This window comes from Canis lupus, chromosome 25 (assembly GCF_048164855.1).
Source record: "Canis lupus baileyi chromosome 25, mCanLup2.hap1, whole genome shotgun sequence".
NCBI classification, from domain to species: domain Eukaryota; kingdom Metazoa; phylum Chordata; class Mammalia; order Carnivora; family Canidae; genus Canis; species Canis lupus.
This window is the reverse complement of record NC_132862.1, coordinates 17,198,155-17,204,897: the sequence shown is the minus strand read 5'-3', so window position 1 is coordinate 17,204,897 and position 6,743 is coordinate 17,198,155. Positions and strand designations below refer to the sequence as shown.

The 6,743-nt window shown below is 38.8% G+C and overlaps 1 pseudogene; it reads left to right on the top strand.

The window, feature by feature from the left end:
- The first annotated feature begins 3,482 nt into the window (after nt 1-3,482).
- LOC140617757 (U4 spliceosomal RNA) lies at nt 3,483-3,565 on the top strand (annotated as a pseudogene).
- The last annotated feature ends 3,178 nt before the right edge of the window (nt 3,566-6,743 follow it).

Sequence of the window (6,743 nt, the reverse complement as noted above, 5' to 3'; positions counted from 1 at the left end):
ACAGTATCAGACAAATGAAGGTCAAACTGTCCTTAGTAACACTGACTAGAAGACATGGCCAAGTGGGCGCTGTCGTACTTTCCTGAGATTTGTCCAGGAGTTACTGGTACTGTTGAACAACACAGCTTCCCTGTAGAATACAGGCCTGTGAGGGGAAAGCTGATGCACTCTCTGCAAAACACAGATCTAGAAATGGTGGGGGAAGGGTGAGCTGTTTATTCTCCTCAACTCACCTGTCCAGCTAGGCTCCCCTATTCCCCTGGGGAGGAGTAAATGAAGGGCAGAGAGAGACTTAATGATTCTTAGCTTTCCAGGAAGTTTGAGATCACCCAGGGAACAAATGAACAATCAGGTTAGAGAATCATTTTGGTCCAGCTTAAATTACTGCATATGGAAACACAAGGGGTAGGGGTGACGTTTTCCCCCAAAGCTGTACCTTGACTGTATCAGTGTCAGTACCTTGGTTGTGATATTGTACTATAGTTTTGCAAAATGTTATCACAGGAGAAAGCCAGATAAAGGCTATGTGGGATTTCTCTGTATTATTTCTTACAATTGTGTGTGTATCTATCATTACCTCAAAATAAAGTTTAATTAAAAAGAAAAGCAGCACAAACAAAATGCACTTTCCTAGCTTTGGGGACAGGTGAGTTCAATACAAAGCAAACAAAGACACCTGCTTTCAATTTCTTTTTATCAGTAGGACTATCTTTAGGTACCTAAAAGCTATTGCCTCTAGGCTTGTGTTTAACACTGTGTTTGAGAGAATTACCTGGATTCATAAAATAGTTCTTTGGGGAAAGGTGTGGGTAGAAAAATAAATTCATTCATAAAATATTCTTCAGACATTCTTTACTTAGTTTGTAAATACCATTGGCCAATATAGTTTTCATTGTTCCTTTGTTCAACACAAAGCCATAAAGTCTCTGGAGCAGATTTTATTTTTAAGATGGCTATGGCAATCAACAGTCTTCCTCCTTAAGTTTTCAATAACCACATAATTAGCGTGCTTCTGACTCTCTCAGAAACTAAAACACAACTGAACTTTATTTGTTCTTTCATGACCCTCATGACATACCTCAGCTTCTCAGGACATGTCTCTCACTTGGTTTACATCACAAAATTTCTGGCATCATCTCAGAAGACTCCCAGAAATGCCTGTTTACCGCTCTGTCCCTCCAGTTCTCCTAGTTCTGAAGGCCTCTTCTGGTTTCACTTTCATCCCTAGCTTGGAGGCCCCACTGTCCATTGTTATTTGCAGCCTGCAAAACTCTCTCATATTCTTACTCTTCTGTTCCACTTTTACTGTAACCCTCTGACCAACAGCATACCTTCTCCATTCTTATTAGGAAGCAACTTGACAAAGAACATACCATATTAGATTTTACTTGGGACAAATATAGATTCGGATCTCAATTCTGCTCCTTTATCTTCAGTGGACATTTATTAATTTTTGCTCACCATCATTCAACCCCTTTTCTTTTGACAACAGCACTACAGTTCTCCTTTAGTGAATTACCTGTCCAACCCTCCAGGCTTGTTGGCAGCTCTCCTAAACTAAACATATGATCCTTGCTAAGGCAAACAGTTTCTCTCTAGAACTGGACTCTGGAATGGAGTGACTCGAAGACATTAAGTGATTTACATAGGCATCTATCTCTTTCTACAACTGAGATCTGTGAAAATGTTTTGTCCTTTAGATACTGGTTGATTAGCCCTCCCTTTGTTCTAATAGCTTTCACCTATCATTCCAATGAAATTCCCTTTATCTCTTGTTAGCCAGAGTAATTTTCTGTTGTTTGCAACCACAAAACCCTAACGAACTAGCTGTGAAGGTTATATTAGTGACTTAAATTCTGTATAATGAAGAAAAATTACATTTACATATATAGATGTCATGCATTAAATATGAAAATAAACTTAGTGATTCTGGCCTGTAAAAGCTACAATAAATCCATGACCTCGAAACTAGGTGACCCTACCACAAAGCTTGACAATCTTTTTATTTGTTCTGGGCCATCTGTTTCTCCAAAATTCCCTCAGCAGATTTTACAAACATTTACAATTTTCTTCAAGCTGCCCATTTAACCTCTCCCTCAATCTCAACAGCTTGTCTTAAGCATAACAGGAAAATGTCAAGGAAACAGAGGTACCAGGTTTGCAGAACCTTGGAAAGTTTTATTGATCTTGTGATTCATGCCGGTTTCATGATGTCTCAAACCCAGCTCAAGAGAATAAACTTTTGAAAAAACATATATAATCAAAGCCATCCTAAATTTGCAACATTGATTACAACAATGGTAAGAGTCTCTTTACCATTACCTACATCCTATATAAGTGTTTATAATAGTCGGAATAATTCAATGATTCTTCTTGCATATACGTACCAGTGTAATATGCAGAGTTAGACTGGGCAGATGGATGGAGTGAGGTTGTATTCTTTTCTGCTGCTGAAATTCTTCCTCCTAATTTGATGATGTTGGACTTGAAGGTCATATATGGTAACTTCTTACTGCAGGCTTCTGGTATGATGTGAAGTCAATACTATTTGCTCTTTGAACAACTGTCAGGATCAGAATGCTTCTGGTTTGTCCCGGTACTAGAGATGCTATTTGAAATTTTGTGTGCCTTCTTCCTAGTCAATCATCAGAACATCAAGATTGCATGTGGCTACAAATAATTAATGTGGTAAAGGATGCAAATTATGTCTTTTTTCGTTGAAGTATAATTACCATACAGTGCTATATTAGCTTCAGGTATACAATATAATGGCTCAACAATTCCATACATTTGTTAGTGCTCATCAAGCTAAGTGGTACTTGCAATCCCCTTTGTCTATTTCACCTTGAATTATGTCTTAATTATGAGTCTATAAAGCATTCTCAAAATGACAAAAATACAAGCATATCAGTATAAACACCAGCCATAAATGTATGCATTCCCAATGAATAGAAAGCACTATGAGATGAAGAAAACTTGACTAACTTGCAAAGGTGGTTTCAGGGTATCTAGAACCAAACCTTGTGCCTTTCTCATTGATTTCTAAAAAGACTCTTTTTATATATTTTTTCTTTCCCTACCTCCCCCCTCACTTTGCCCTTCCCTTCTCTTCCTTTTCTTTCCTTCCTTTCTTCTTCTCTGCATTCTCTCCATTAATAATCTAGGACTAGCATTAAATTTGTTAGACATAACATTTTCTGGGAACATATGTTTCAGATTTTCTCTCCTTTTAACATTTCATTTTATTTTACAATTTCCTCCCCACACTACTGATGTTTAGATATTTTTCCCTAGATGAAGCATGAGTTTTTCTTGTGATCCCTAATCAGTTTTATATGTTAGAAGAGCAGTAGCTATTTCTGGCAGTCTCTGACTAAATGGGCTTGAAGTACAGAGATGGTTTCATTAGCTTTAGAATGAGGCTCTGGAGACTCCAAGATGTGGAGAAATTCTGGGTGCTCAGTCTCAATGCCAGTGATTTCAGCTTTGCACAGTGGCAGTATCGTAGCCAATGAGGTTTCTCTGAGGCGTGATTATTGCTAATTGAAAGCTTTTCTAAAAAAAAAAAAAAAAAAAAGAAAGAAAGAAGAAAGAAAGAAAGAAAGAAAGAAAGAAAGAAAGAAAGAAAGAAAGAAAGAAAGAAAAAGAAAACTTTTCTCAATGCCAGTGATTTCATTGGCAAAATAAGGTTTGTAGCTTGAATACAAGGAAACACCTGCCTACCTGACTTCTAGCTTTGCTCCTGAAAAGGGGCTTATACCAACAAGGAAATGTTAAAAGTTTCTGATTGAGTAGGTATATGAACAGCAGGCTGCTGCCCAGTGCCCTTTACTCGGCATCACGATGTTACTGATCATAAGCTCTTGTTCATAGTGCATAGTATGGTGGAAGTGCGAAGACAGCAGGACTAGCTGTAGTAGCAATAGCCGTGTCTGTGCTAAGAACACACTGTGGGGTATGACTCAGAACGTGGTCTCGTGACAATAATTTAGGAGATGTGTAGGTCTGAAACCCTGAGCATTCCAGGGAGAGGTTGGTTGAACAATTTGTCTAGGAGAACAGAATGTGGCACGATTCTGGGAGTCTTGGCACAGCCACCATGAAGTATCTGAAAGAGGTGCTGACAGATAGGAGGTGACTATGAGGTTGGGTGTAGCTCTCTCTGCATAAACTGATGATGAGAGTAGGCGGTCTGCTCTTAATGTTGAACTAAAATGGTGAATATTGACTTGGTGGATATATTGGTGGATTCTTCTAGGAAGAGAGGGAAGCCTTCTTCTGAGATCACACTTCATTATGCCTTTGCACTAGAGTTTGTTACCAAATGGATAAAACTCTTTTTGGAGATAAGGTTTCCTTTAGAGTATCTTTTTTCTTTTTTTTAATTTCCCCTCCCAATTAGAAATTCTGGAATAGAAAAAAATACAAGGACAGTGTTCAGAATAATAAGAAAAAAGAAGTGAGGGTTGAATTGTGAAGAATACCAATACTTACTTAAAGGAAGAAGATCAACAATGGAAGCTGAGAAATAGTCATAAAAAGGTTAGGACAAAAGCCAAGGAAGAATGGTGTCACAGTGGCCCAGGGATAAGAGATTCATGAAAACAAACGCTGCAGAGATTAAGTAAGTGCTGAAAATGTATTGGAATTTTACACCAAGAGCTCTTTGCAATGTTCCAGTGACCTGGGGATCACAGTTCCCCTGGAAAAGTTTGGGTGCAGGTCAAATTGCTGTGGGACAAAGAAATAGAAGGTGAAGAAGCAGAAGTGTGCACGGACTTCTCTTTTAGGAGTTCAACCATGGAGACAGAGTGGGTAACTAGAGCCAAAGTAGGAAGAGCAGTTCAGGAAGGGTTTTGTGTTTTCTTTTTTCCCCAAGATGATATAGAAGTGAAGCTTCAGAGTATAATTTCAGAGTGTCTGGAACCAAGATAGGGGAGGATCTAGCAAGGAGGAAGTAGTTTAAGTTGACAGAGCAAAAGGGTGATGGGCGCAGAAGAAGATAGTAAAGGATACAAGGGAAGGATGACAGCCAGGCTCCAAGATGTCCCCCAGTGAGCCCTGCTTCCGGGTATTCACACCCTTGGGACATCTCCCACGTCGTACCAGGGTGGTCTTCGTGACTGACTGAATACAATAAAAGTGATACTATGTCGCTTCTGAGAAGAGGTTATAAAAGACACTGTAGCTTTCATCTTGGTGTCTTCTCTCTCTCTCTCATCATTCATTCTGGGGGAAACCAGCTGTCACTTCATAAGCAATCTTATGGAGAGGCACATCTGGTGAGAGGCTGAGACTTCTTGCCAACAACCAGGTGACGAACTGGCAAGGGGATCCTCTAGCTCAGGTGAGCCTTCATATGACTGCAGCCTGGCTGACATCTTGGCTGTAACCTCAGGAGACCGTCTAAGGCAGAAACACTCAGCTAAGCTGCTCCCAGATTCCTCACCATTTGGAATGGTGTGAGATAATAAATGTTTATTGTTTGAAACTGCCAAGTCTCAAGTAATTTGCTATGTAGTGTAAGGGAGGGAAAAGTGTTCCTCAAACCTGTGAAGGTCCCTGGCTTAGTCTGAAAATTAAACCGACAAAGACAGATTAGTAAAAGAGAAACATACAAATTTAATACAAGTTTTATGGGACACAGGAACCTTCGTAGGGTAATGAAGACCCAAAGAAACAGTTAGACCTGAGTACTTTTATGCTAGGTTTGAAGAGAGGATTGATATGGAGGAGTATGAGAGATTATGAGGTAATTATAGTAACATACTCAACAAGGCCGTTTGTTTGGATTCTTCTTGATGTCCTTTTGTCCTGGAGATAATGATGCTCTTTCCACCATGTATAGGGAGGGCACCTCGTCCATGAGGGTTTTATGACCCGATTCAAGGCAGAAGTGTAGGAGGAAGGTCAGAGTGATCTTCCTGCTTCTGCTTGTTTTCTCAAACTCCTTCAGTTAAAATATTCATATTTTGGGCTAGTGTGTTCTGAACCCCATCAGCATAAATAGATAAATAATACAGGAGGGAGTACCTTTGGGCAGGAGGATATTCTGTTTCCTTTGAGAAGTTATCAAGTCATCATTTTTACAAGTTCTTGTTCTTTAAGTTTATTCTTTATTCTTAAAAATTTTCAAATATTAATTTACAACCAGGCTTTAATCATTTTTATTGCTCAGTAAAACCCCCATGAATCTACTTTTTGTAACATCCCACTCAAAGTTGTCTATAATACCTCTTAGCTGATATCCATTTAATGATTCATTTGATAACTACTTATTATGTGACAATAAACTTTAGAAAAAGCAGTGTTGCTTTTAAAGTGATCAGTACAGTGACAGATGAGCTATTTGCTAGTATATCCAAATTATCCACCCATATTGAACAAAGCAGTGTGGGTGTTAAGCATAAAAGCATGAACAAATGTCCAAATAGTATATGTAAGAAGTTAATAATCCAGGTAGAAAAAAAATGACACAAAGAACCCATGCATGCATGAAGAACAATTTGAGAATGTATCAAATCAAAGTGGTGTTCAAAGCAAAAATCATGTTTGCATGACGAACAGTAGAGTATCAGTTAAGACAAGTGATACTCTTGATCACAGAACAATGAGAAATTCTTCCAGCAAGTAGGTGTAACTGCCAAATGGGATCATATAAAAGACGTATGAAGGGAAAGCTAATTTGGGGGATATAACCAGGTGGAACTGAAGCTGATTCTTGCAGTTATGCCTCGGGTCAT